Consider the following 12,028-nt stretch of genomic DNA (forward strand, 5'->3'; position numbering starts at 1 on the left):
TGTAATTTTGACCTGAAACGCATCGCTTTCTGTATATTTGAGTAAAAATATATTCCGGCAACTTTGAAATACAAACAAAATTAAACCATTTTCTCACAGATATTATACAGGAAGTATACAATTTTTGTTAAAGAGAATTTGTTTGTTTCAAAAATGTGTGTATAGTAACATTCAGTAAGGTATCCAAATTGTAATAGAATAATACAAAAATCGTGCTGCTATCTTCTGACAATTTTTAAAACAACACAACTCACTTGTCAGAGGAGTAAATATTTACTTTTGTTGAGGTTGTCAATGTTAGAAACTACCAATTAGCAAGTTTTATTTATCTGTCTGCGCATATGGGAGCATGGAAAACCATGGGGTCCGTACGGACCCCAGGTGTGCTAAATACGTTTTGGTTCTTAAATTTCTAAATACAAAATCGTACAAAAAGTAAATTGTTATGAGTGAATTAAAAACACCTTAAAAAGAGATGTCCTGAGTCGTAGATAAGAATATGAAACAGAGAAAATGTATGAATATAATAAAGCCCGGGGTCCGCACGGACCCCAGGTTGGCGTCATAAGGTTAAGCAATATTTCAAATTCTACCTCTTTCATATCTTATCTTTCTGAATAGTTCGAAATACTAAATTGCTGTAAACGGCATTATAATCTTTACGTCTGTTGTAAACCACGTACGTGATTGAATGTGAGACTTTCTCGAAGTAGTCCTTTGAAAAGAAGTCAAATTTTCGTTTCCTTGTAACTTTGTTTCTAGTTGTTCGAAGAACGCCATGTGATGACCGTACTATTCGACATTATAAGGTACTTGGGAAGTGCATTACCCCATCCAGCTCGCTTGCGTTATATCTGTTTAAGATCTTACAAAATTTGCTTGTTTTTCGAAGTATGAGGTTTTTCGGCACTGCATGAAGGTGTGGTACTGTGTTTTTGTTTTATATGTAAATTTGAAATACGTAATAAGCTTACGTAGTGTCATTTGAAAAAATATACTTACCTTGGGTTGGCAACAGTGTTAACCATTTGGTATCAAAGGCTATGCCTAACAATATCCTTTTACCGATATTTGCATTGTGCAAAATTTCAGTTTTTTGTGCATTTGTTAAACGGGCAAGAGAATTTACTTACCATACATTAAAAGTACACAAAGAAAACAGATCATTAAAAAAAAAAAAACTATATAAACATGTGTAATAGAATAAGATACGTAAGAAATAGTTTTATCCTAAAAGAGAGAGAAAAATAGGTGTTTGAAGAATGTTTTAACTCGAATACAAAAATAAGACTTTTATATCAGTTGAAACTAAGTTTTGAAGATGCTTATTGTGTTAACTGTGCTGTATATGGAATACGAAGATTAGTTATGGTGGGACATGAAAATTTGAAAATTATTCTGAGAAAATGGTAGGATTGTTTAAATTTGTTTTTCCTGGTGTCATCTACCTCTCATTCGCGCAGCCTTCTCCCGTATCGTTCCACCACCTGTCCCCACGTGCTTCCAAGACACATCTCTTGCATGTGTATCTCTTAAAACTTGGTCCTTCCTCCTTTTACGAGAGTTTATCATAAAATGATGCATGATTGTGAAAATATCAAGGAAATAGTAGGAATCAATTATGACGCCATAATACACAGATAATAAGTTACTTATTCATCATAAACTCCTTAGAAAACATTTTGTGAATACAAAGAAATTGATAAAACGCAATGAAGTGAGTAATTTCACGTCCACAGTTATTGTCCTTTAGACTAAAGGAGATGGATGATAAAGTGAGTGATGGTGGAATGAGAATGTGAAAAGAAATAACTCTGAAAAGACTCTCGCGCACAATATTGAGAGAAGTCACTTTTTTTTGTGTAATATAGATTATTTGTAAAACGAGGAAATGTTGTCACTATAAATGGAGAAATTGGTAAAAACCCTTATCGGTCTCACTGCGTATTTTTCACATAAAAAATTCTATAACGACGTGATCCAAGTTCGAAATTCATATTTATTATGTATTATAAACTAAAATAAATAGTTTAACCAAGACTGAACTTAGATGAAAAATTTGGTTATAGATAAGATCTGTGACAAAATATCTCAGGAAATATCTTAAACAGTAACTTATCTTAGTTTAAATTTTATAATTTTAATACAAGAAAGCTATGTTGGAAAATTACTATATTTTCCAGGGATCCCAAATGCTCATTAGAAAATAACCCACGTTCCATAAAAATGTCTGCTGTTCTAACCTTAGTTTGAGATACTAACATACTATAAATATCCGGTGCAGTTTTATATACGGATCCATAGATTGTAAAATGTACAGAAAAATTTGGGCAAGTCTTTAATTTGCCCATTTCATGTTGAACAGAACCAACCCCTGCGGGGCTTCCAACCTGTTCCTAGTACTATTTATACTATGGATCCGTATAATAAAACTGCATGAAATATTCTAAATAAATCAATGTATACAAAACGTGCTTTAAGATATGCGTTTTCAGTACAGTGCTTAAATTTATTCACGTTGTTGCTATAATAATATGTGGAAATTTTGATGAATCATTGTATACAAAACTGTATTTATAATGAAATTCATTCGAGTACTGAGAGGAGTCCGCTAGTTGATTCTTTTAATTCACCCCAACCACTCAAGGAACATTTGATTTCAGCGAAACTTGTTTGATCTTTTAAAAAATTAAAGCGGAAATTCAGTGAAGATTCGACAAAGGAAAGTGTGCATTGTTATCTGGAAGCTAGGTTATTTATTTGTTCCCGGTAATTTGACTAGCGTATGTAGGTGTTATGACTAAGATCAGTGACCTTCAGGTGACGTAGTTTCGGCAGCTATGACTCCAAAGAAGTTCCGGTGACGAACTGGAAGGAAACTAGTGACCTCTGGTGTGCTGATCAATAACGTACTACACGCAGACAGTGCTCGGTTTTGATCGTTTCGTTTCGGCTATTTCCGTTGTGTATTCCTGCAACCCGAACTGAAATTGAGGCTTTTTAGCACCATTCTATTGAAGACGGGGGTCTTGACGGTGTGAGAGGTAGGACGCGTACTTTGATGCAATCCAAAAAGCAAACAGGCATGATACAGCCGTTTGTTCACATATTACAAGAGTCGCGTCATATGGTGACGAAGTGTAGGTGACATAGGGCATACTTTCCTGCTAGTCGCTTTCATCATTTGTAAGTTTTCACAGCGAATTTGTTGATGCTCTAAGATTGCAGGAGACAATGGTATCCATTTCGCAGCTTCCATAACAGTGCGTGTAGATATGTGTTAGTGTTGGTTAAGGTTTCGAAGTTCACAATATCTGCATCGTTACCTAAAGAGTACTATTTTGTGCCAAAAAAGAAAAAAAAACAACAAAAAACAAGGCGCATCAAGTCCTGGTTAATTATTGTTCAGAGACGTGAAGGGAGTATTGGGAGGTATAACCTTGAAGAGAGCCAAGTAAACAGCTGTTGGTGTGTCCTTTGGATGAGCAGTTCGTGGTTATAAAGTTCTTGAAATCAGCAGGAGATATTCATAAGTAAGTAGCTAGAAATATATATTTTTTAAATATCTTCCTAGCTCTGTCGCATATAGGAATACGATTTCAACATGTGAGGAACCGATAGTGTGATTTCTAAAAATACCTGCCTTTACGTCAGTACTTCATTATTGCGTAAAGGTATTTTCCCAGGTGTAACTACCAAAGAAGCAATTTTCTCTTTCTGTAAAATATGCAAGTGAAAGCATTTGTTATAAAATACTTCAAATAATGATCACCTACTCATTGTTCTTTAAGATAAATTATGTGTATACATAATTAATCAAGATTAAGTAGTGAAATTTTCACAGAAATATTTAAGATATTTTCATTTAATCATGTCTACGTAAATTAGTCGAAAATATTGGGTGACGATGTATCTGCAAGTTGAGAATTTTTCACTTAAATTTATAGCAGTCAGTTTTTTTAAATTTCAATATTAATGCAAATTTCCCTCTTCCTCTTGTTGAGTATCTAACGTTATTTCAGTTCTGTGCAATATATATGCTAGCGCATATATATTAGTATGCGGTATGGGGGGTATAATGTTAGCTGGCAGTATCTTTCTGAAATGTTAACGCACCTTTTTTTGGCTGTATATTGATGTTTGCTAGTCAGTATGTGTTTCGAATTTGTCGATACCATTTACTAATTAGTATTATTATGTAAACTGCGTTTAAAACGAAATTTTAATGAACAAGTAGTGCATTATTCCTTAAGATATGTACATACTGTGATCAGGGAAAGGGTTATATGTGTGTTTTACTTTCTAAGTCGCAGTTTTTAATACTTTCAAATGATATTCACTCGTGCCCACAGTAACTTCGTATGCGTTTCATCCTGTGGCGACTTGGTTTTGAATTCCGTGAACACACACATTTTCAGTAGCAAGTTGAATTCATTGAGAAGGTGTTCATTTAGAAGTAGAAGCTATTTTTATGTTTTGCTAGAAACTTTCAGATGTATAGCTATATGAACAATTACTGATTATTAATTGGCACGATACGGATTATTTATAAACGACTAAAACGGGAAATGTTACCTTTTTGTACGATGTAGGGTACGTGAAGCTGTTTATTAGTTTTCCTAATAATAGTTACGTTTCGAGTCGAAGGCGGTATTGGAAATGTGGATTTCTTCGATTTGTTTATTCACCTACTGAATTCGCCTTGCAGCAGCAAATTCTACAATTACGAATTAATAGTATTCAGCATGTGAGTGTTAGATTGCACCAGTTCTATTGGGATTCCTTTGCTCAACTGTAAGTGGTATTTTCTGTGTCTGTTATTTGTAATGTTTGGATACCTACCTTGAACTTTCCATGACCAGAAAAGTACAACCATGCTAATTGGATTTCTAGGAATGCTTAACTTGAGAAAAGATAAATGAAAAACAAGACTACTTTTAATACTGAAAGAATCATGTACTAGAAGTTTTTGCATTTTGTTTGCTTATTTAAGTGAATCCCGATATGTATTTGTGTATCTGACTTACTTTTCATACTAATTTTGGCATTTCTTTACCCTTGTGCTTTTGTCACTGGTTGAATGTTTTCTTCCTTGTATTGTCATTTGTGTGAGGCTTGTTACTGAATTTCAGACTTCGACGGGTTCAAAAACATCTTTGCAGTATAACGCTCCCACTCTAACTCGGAGTCGCAGGGTGTAAATAGGCCTATATAAATAATTGTTAACGCTATTCGACTTACCTCCCCCCTCCTTTGTCCCGAAAGTTAAACTGTTTTTTGATAACGTTGTTTTCGTGCTGTTATGCCCATTGTCAAACAATATTGGTACCATTTCTGATTAAGTGGTGATTTAAGCATGACCAGCTCCTTAGTCTGCCCAATGACTTGATTCTGTCAGCCTTGTTACGATATGAGGAAGTAATGAAATCCTTTTGTGTTTTTTTGTTCATCCAAATTGCATACATTAATAACCTTTGTCCATACAATGTGTTTTGAGGGAGATGTAGAATGTAATGTTGAATAAAATATTTGTGCATTTATACAACAGAGTAGGGATCCGGTAAACACTATACATTGTTTTGATTTGTAACTAATGAAGGTATGCTTTGCAGAGTTTCGCTCCTTTAGTGACACGAGTCAGCATTATTTCCTCCAGGCATACATACTTCTATTACCTCTTCCCTGAAGCTAAGCGAAATCTAAGTTGTGACTGCAAGTTACTCCTCTGCAGAATGTGTCCTTCAGCAAACAATACCCCAGTGCAAGCCCCTCTTGCGATTCTGGCTGACGGGTTTAAGTGCAAACTGTAGTGTACTACTTTCTTATAGTCTTGTTCGAAACAGGTCACCTATTTCCTTTAGACGCCATATTCTCAGTTGTACGTACGAAACCACTTGCTTTGGACTGTAGATAGGTCTGTTGACCAAGATTTAAATTTGCGTGCTTATATCAATAGATAAGTGCATGGCTTTTTGGAGGTAGGTGGCAATGTTTTTCAATCCTCCTCGTACATTCAGATGTGGAGCAAACGTAGCGGTTTTATAGGTAGCACTTTTCTGTAAACTTACCCAGTTGCTAGGTTAAAATTAGATACGTAGTTTCATATAAAATATAGTGCAATTAATAAGCTGCAGTTCATGAGATACGGCTGACCGAATGAGATTCGTGTATACTTTGCAAGATTGTTTAATAACAAATGATCCTTACATTCTGTTAGCAGTAATTAATTTCCCGAAAGTTGCGAACACGTCTGCCGGAAGTAATCATTCTAAGCGTTTGATTGCAGGAGCTGCTGATGTGAAGCCCCCTTATTTTGTAAAAGAATGCATCCTATATTGCATCATACTATCAGTGACGTTTACACTAGAAGTTATTCAGTTTGTGCAGTGTTACTGATACCTGCTAGACTCCGTGAATGCTAGCAAGTGCATCGTAAGAGAAATATGCTAACATTTTCTCCTAAATGTAAATCCTTTTATATGAGAAGTTTTGTATGCTCCCCTTTTACTTCAAAACTATTTTTTTTTCTTCATACGGCCCGTAAAGAGAGAACTACCCAAACTGATAATAGAAGGCTGTTTCAGACCAATTTCTGATACAGGCCTAAATTACAGTTGTTCCTAGTGCAGAAATGATTGGTGAAGTTTGTCATTGTATAGAAGAAGCAAATGAGGGCATGTGTTAGAAGACTGGGTTTCCATTCTACTCACATCTTCCCTGGAAAGATTTAAACCACAGGTTCTAACAGAATTTTCTCAATATGGTTGCTGTATATAGATGCAATGTGGAATCCTCTTATAGCTAAAGGGATAACAGTGCCTCATTCCACGCAGGTTCCCAGTGCAATCTCATGTAGATCGGATTCCACATTAACCTGTAAAATCTTTCTCAGTCTTTTCCCACTTGCGTAGGGTTGACGTTTCTGAGTCTTCTCCATACAGCTGTGTCCCAGGATTCTTCCCTTGTTAGACTTTTGTCCCTGAAGTCATTCTTACCAATGTCCATCCACTTCTTTCTTGGTTTCCCTCTACCTCTTCCCAATCATTCTTCTGACCGGACAGTCTTTTATTGTTCTCATTAGATGGTCATACTAATGCCGGTTTTCTTGGGCCGTCTTAGATATTTCTAAAACCGTAGTTGTTTCCCTTACGTTCTCATTCCTCATGTCTTGTTGTTATCCAACACATCCAGCGTTATCATTCTCATTTCGGTAACATTGTCTTTTTTCATGTGCTTTTTTGATTGACCATTTTTTGCTCCGTAAGTCACTATTGACCTACCACGGTTTCGCAAATCATCCTTTTATTCTTTACTGTGATTTCTACGGTCACACAATGACACATACTAAGGTCCTTCGTTGCTAAGCGGTTAGCATAATTGGCTTTGGCTAGGAAGATCCGGGTTCGATTCCTGGCGGAAACTCAAGTGGTTCGGATGACGTTAATCAGTAGGTTCCGTCTCGTATAGTCGCGCTGCTGAAAGTACTAACTTAAAATCAACTCAAAGACACGTACTGTCTTCCAGTTTCGTCATCCTCCTTGCATTCTATGTTATTTCTACGTCCAAATTGCCATTTTTGATAATTGCTTGAACGAAGAGCTCGTTAAGATGTGTAAATCTGTTCAGTATTCATTAATTGAATTCCCATTGACACTGGCGTACGGAAAATTTCAGTTTCCCCTCCTTTCGTCTTGTTTTTCCCTACTAACGTATTAGTATGTTCCATAGGGCTTGCTTATATATACGGTGGCCCAAAAGTAAGTATAGAGTACAGTACTGATTAGCTCATTTCTTATTGTTATCTATCAGGTAGGCTTACTTCCTTTATTATTTGTTGTTAATGTGTTTTTACGTACATCTTAAGCTCGGAAGAGCCGAAGCAAATAAACCCATAAACTAAATCAATGCAGGGGTGTATACCTTCTTTTGGGCCACCCTGTATAAGAAATACTCTGTCATTTATTTGTTCATACAGACATTACAAGAATATTCTTTACGTTTTCGGTAAACGATTATAATTTGCAGTGTCAGTTGTTCGAAAAATCACTAAAAAATTGCCTGACAAACATTTTAATTTTCAGAAAACGTGTGTGCCATTGGGTTAGAAATGTGAGTGAAGACTCGTAACGATCATCTTAAGCTTTTTTTTTTTTCTTTGTAATGAAATTAGCAACAAATGTTCAGTGTATTACTAACGAAACGAGTTATATTCTCAGTATTTGTTTTGAGCGATGCAGAGCAGGTCTTTTGTGTTGGCATTGAATTTCCGTGGAACTGCACCAGCGTCCGCGTGAGCGAAGTTTTCCAAGGTCGTCTTTGTAGTTTCGTGTGAAAGGCCTTTTCGTAACAGCAGCCTTTGTGTTCGTTATGATGACGAGCCACCGCTAAATATATTGGCCAGACGCGGTTTTATGCCTTCGAAATTGCTTTGTTTAACAGGTATTTTGATTTTTTTTTTTTTTTTTTTTTTTTTTTTTTTGCGCAAATCGGATAGGTTTCTGTTCAAAACAAGCCTGATTACGACTATTATCTTTTTTTTTTCTTTCTTCCAGGAAAGTGCTATTTTTGATAAAGGAATAAAACATACGATTTTGCTTTAGGTAGTGACAAATAGGGGTACAAAATGCAATTTTCTTAAAAAAATAAATAAAAATTAGCAGCTACCTTGACTTCCTTGGTGTAGATCGTAAAGATGAACTGATGAAAGAATGCTTGTGAGTCATAGATTCGATCCGAAGCTAAGGTTGCCGACTATGGGAAATAGAAAAACCGGCACCCCCTCAAAATTCCCTATGATACAGGTCTAAGTGTGAAATATCTCTGTTTGGACCTCTTCCCCGATAGGAAGGAAAATACTATCGTGAACAAAAGTGCATTAGCACCTGTATTCTGCATATATTTACTACATTCACTAATATGTTGAATAGATGCATTGTGCTATAATTTAGGAATGACCAAAATTTTCCGGATTCTGGAAATTTCACTCCGGATTTCAGAAAATTCCGGAATTCGGAAAAATTGTCCGAATTCCAGAATTGGCATCCCTACCATAAATAAGAAACTGAAATCGGCATTGATCATTTTATTGTATTTATCACCACTTCTTTAAAATTATCGAAACCAATGAAGAAATTAATCTTTACGTGACAATTTTGGATTTGGAAAATGAAATTTATTCTTCAAACGTGTACTTCAACTGCAGGAAATTGCTTTAAGAAGTTCTTTTTTACTGTCAATAAATGTGTAAAATTCCTTGACAGTAAATTTCAAATTTTTCGTGATACAGACCCTGTCATCTCTTTAAAGTTATGTAAACACATGAACAAAATATATTAATCGTTGATAGATGGTGAAAGCTGACAGTTTTGGATTTACAGAATGAAAGTTACTTTTTAAATCTATACTTCGAACTAAATACAAGTTTGAAAATACCGGTCATAAATGGGCTGGTAAGAAGTTTGCACTGGTCACCGGCTTTAATCAAAATAACAGCAATATTTCCGGCCAGGCCGGTGAAAAACCGGCCAGTTGGCTACCCTATCCAAAGCTGAATATTTTATTGCATTTCAAACTTGCATTGCCTCGCTTACCTTCAAGATTTAAATTGCGTTGCCGAAATTCAGATTCCAGGCAAAAGAACGATACTATTACGAACAAAGACATTTGTTCAGACGCACTTCTTGCTTTATTGCATATAGCACTTAGAGATTTTCTTTTGTTTTCCGTATCCTTCAATAATATTCTGTTTCTTAACCCTAATGCGAGTTGTTTGCTGAAGGAGTATACTGCTATTTTAAGTACACCTGTTTAACTTAGCACAGTAGTGAAAGTTCTTTATTTATTCACAGATCCTTATCTCTTCACTGTTGTATCTGTCCATAAGTTCGGAATAGAAACCTAGTGAATAGCGTCAGAATAGTAGTCTCCCTCTAAATGCTATTCGACCTACGGCTGTTCCGGTAATCGAGTAATCGATAACAATTCGACAAAATTTCAAAAACGTTTCATCGATAAAGAATTTTAATTTTATCGAACTTTCGAGACTCTCAAATTGTTTGAAAGCAGAAAATACAGAAATATATCAATATGATCGCATTTGTCGAGTCGCTTTAATATTTATCGGAGTATTCGAAAGTAATGATGTATTCGAGGTTATAATATGTATTACATATATGCAGTGTTCATTTTAAAACTTCTCTCCTTAGCAATGTAGTGAAGGAAAAGTTTTTTCCCCACAGATCTGTACAAGGTTTAAGCAGTCTTGTCAGAAGAGAGAAAGAGGAAGAGAAAACATGCATCACCCAAATAGAATTGGAATCCAGGACAACATTAGTCTACTAACAGTCACTTTGCCGATTGCGCCAATAATGGGGCAGGCAGAAAAATAATTTTACATATGATTTCGACAAATACAGCTTTGCAATGACTTATCAGATGGAAAAAGTAGTTTGGCTGCAAGAAGAAATCACTGGAGAGGTGAAGGGACCGAACTGTTCATCACTACTTTTGATAATACCCGAAACTTCGATAATACTCGAAATTCCGATAATACCCGAAACTTCGATAATTTCAAATATTCGAACGGTTTCGAGTTACCGATGACAACTCGATAAATTTTCACTCCCAAAGTTCGATAGGTCTTCAGCCATATCGAACACCCCTAATTCGACCTACGAACCATATGTTCATATAAATTGTCTTCAGCTCTTAAAAGATTTAGTTCGGTTTTGGTATGTGCTTAGTTTGTGAACAGCAGTTCCGCGGACCAAAATGTGAGTGCTTTCATCTCTAGTATAATGGTCGATAAAGCAATGAAGTATAACGTTACATCATTCTAGTTGCAATAGTGATCGCCAATTTATTTTCTAAACAACGCACACTAAAAATCTAACTGAAGCATATGTAGTGTTGCTAACTTCCAAATTAAAATATTTGAGTATTACATTCCAGATGGATGTCGAGAAGAGGGTCGATATTTTTTTATGCGTGGTTGACATCACTGAAGTTGAGCATTCCTAGTGTTCTGTGTTTGCAGCAGGAATAGAATCATCCGAGAGGAGTTGCGTACGTGCAAAGAGCAGAAAGTATTTACGAACAGTAATTAGTGAAGGGAAGGCCAGGCAGTGATGCATTGTGTACCGGAAAGGGCGTTCAGATGTTTATGACGATGAACGTAGCGGAAGGCGTAAGTGCTCAGACGGACGAACTGGTGGAATGTGTTAGCGGCAAAGTGCGATCCAGTCGCCGGTTCACAATAGCTGAACTCGTCAGTTTCCAGAAGTGTCCAAGAAACCGTGGATCGAATTGACTGACAAGCTGGGTTATCACAAACCTTGTGCGAGGTGAGTGCCAAAAATGCTGACAGACGCTCACAAACATCAAAGAATGACAGCTGCACGTGATCTTTTGGCCTGTTGGGTGGGAATGACTTCTTTTGTCACGTAGTGACAGGGGATGAATCCTGCATATCGTATCACCACTAGGAAGTCGAATCACCAGTCAATGCAATTGCTGCACTCTGGTTCTCCTAAAGCGAAGAAATTCAAACTTATTTATTTATTTTTCACTTTTGGGGCCAAAAGGGTGTGATTCTGGTAGAATTCGTGGAACAAGGACGAACAATGACAGGAAATGTGTATTGTTAACACTGAATAATCTGCGATGTACCATCCAAAATCGGGGCAGATGAAACTACTCTGTGACATTCTTTTGATCCATAATAACGCCCGCCCACACAGAACTGCTTGTACTGCTGAGACACAGTCTTTCTCTTCCACCTTGACCCCAACAATTTCCGTCTTTTTCTTCACCTGAAAAAGTGACTTGCATCGAAGCATTTCAACGACGGTGAAGTGCTCAAGACGACAGTTCTAGACTGGCTGTACTCTCAGGTGGCAGATTTCACACAGAGGGTATACGGGAGGCTTGTGCCATGCTAGCAGAAGTGTCTAGAGGTTCATACAGACTGTCGAAAAATAGCTGATCTATGTACATGTATGTCAGTCTTTTTTAATATCGGCCCCTCTTG

The 12,028-nt window shown here is 36.4% G+C and overlaps 1 protein-coding gene across 3 annotated transcripts in view; it reads left to right on the forward strand.

Annotated features, from left to right (window-relative positions):
* The window catches only part of drn (zinc finger AN1-type doctor no), an 89,902-nt gene that overhangs the window by 36,443 nt on the left and 41,431 nt on the right, over positions 1 to 12,028 (forward strand). Inside the window, exon 1 of one of the 3 annotated variants that reach the window (XM_081748875.1) lies at positions 3,016 to 3,533. The exons of the other annotated variants lie outside the window; for them this stretch is intronic. The gene's annotated coding sequence lies outside the window, so the exon portion shown is untranslated. Of the gene's footprint in view, positions 1 to 3,015; positions 3,534 to 12,028 lie in introns of those variants that run through there. 3 annotated transcript variants of the gene reach the window in all.

The sequence above is a fragment of the Thermobia domestica genome, chromosome 2 (assembly GCF_964235325.1).
Source record: "Thermobia domestica chromosome 2, izTheDome1.hap1.1, whole genome shotgun sequence".
Taxonomy (NCBI): domain Eukaryota; kingdom Metazoa; phylum Arthropoda; class Insecta; order Zygentoma; family Lepismatidae; genus Thermobia; species Thermobia domestica.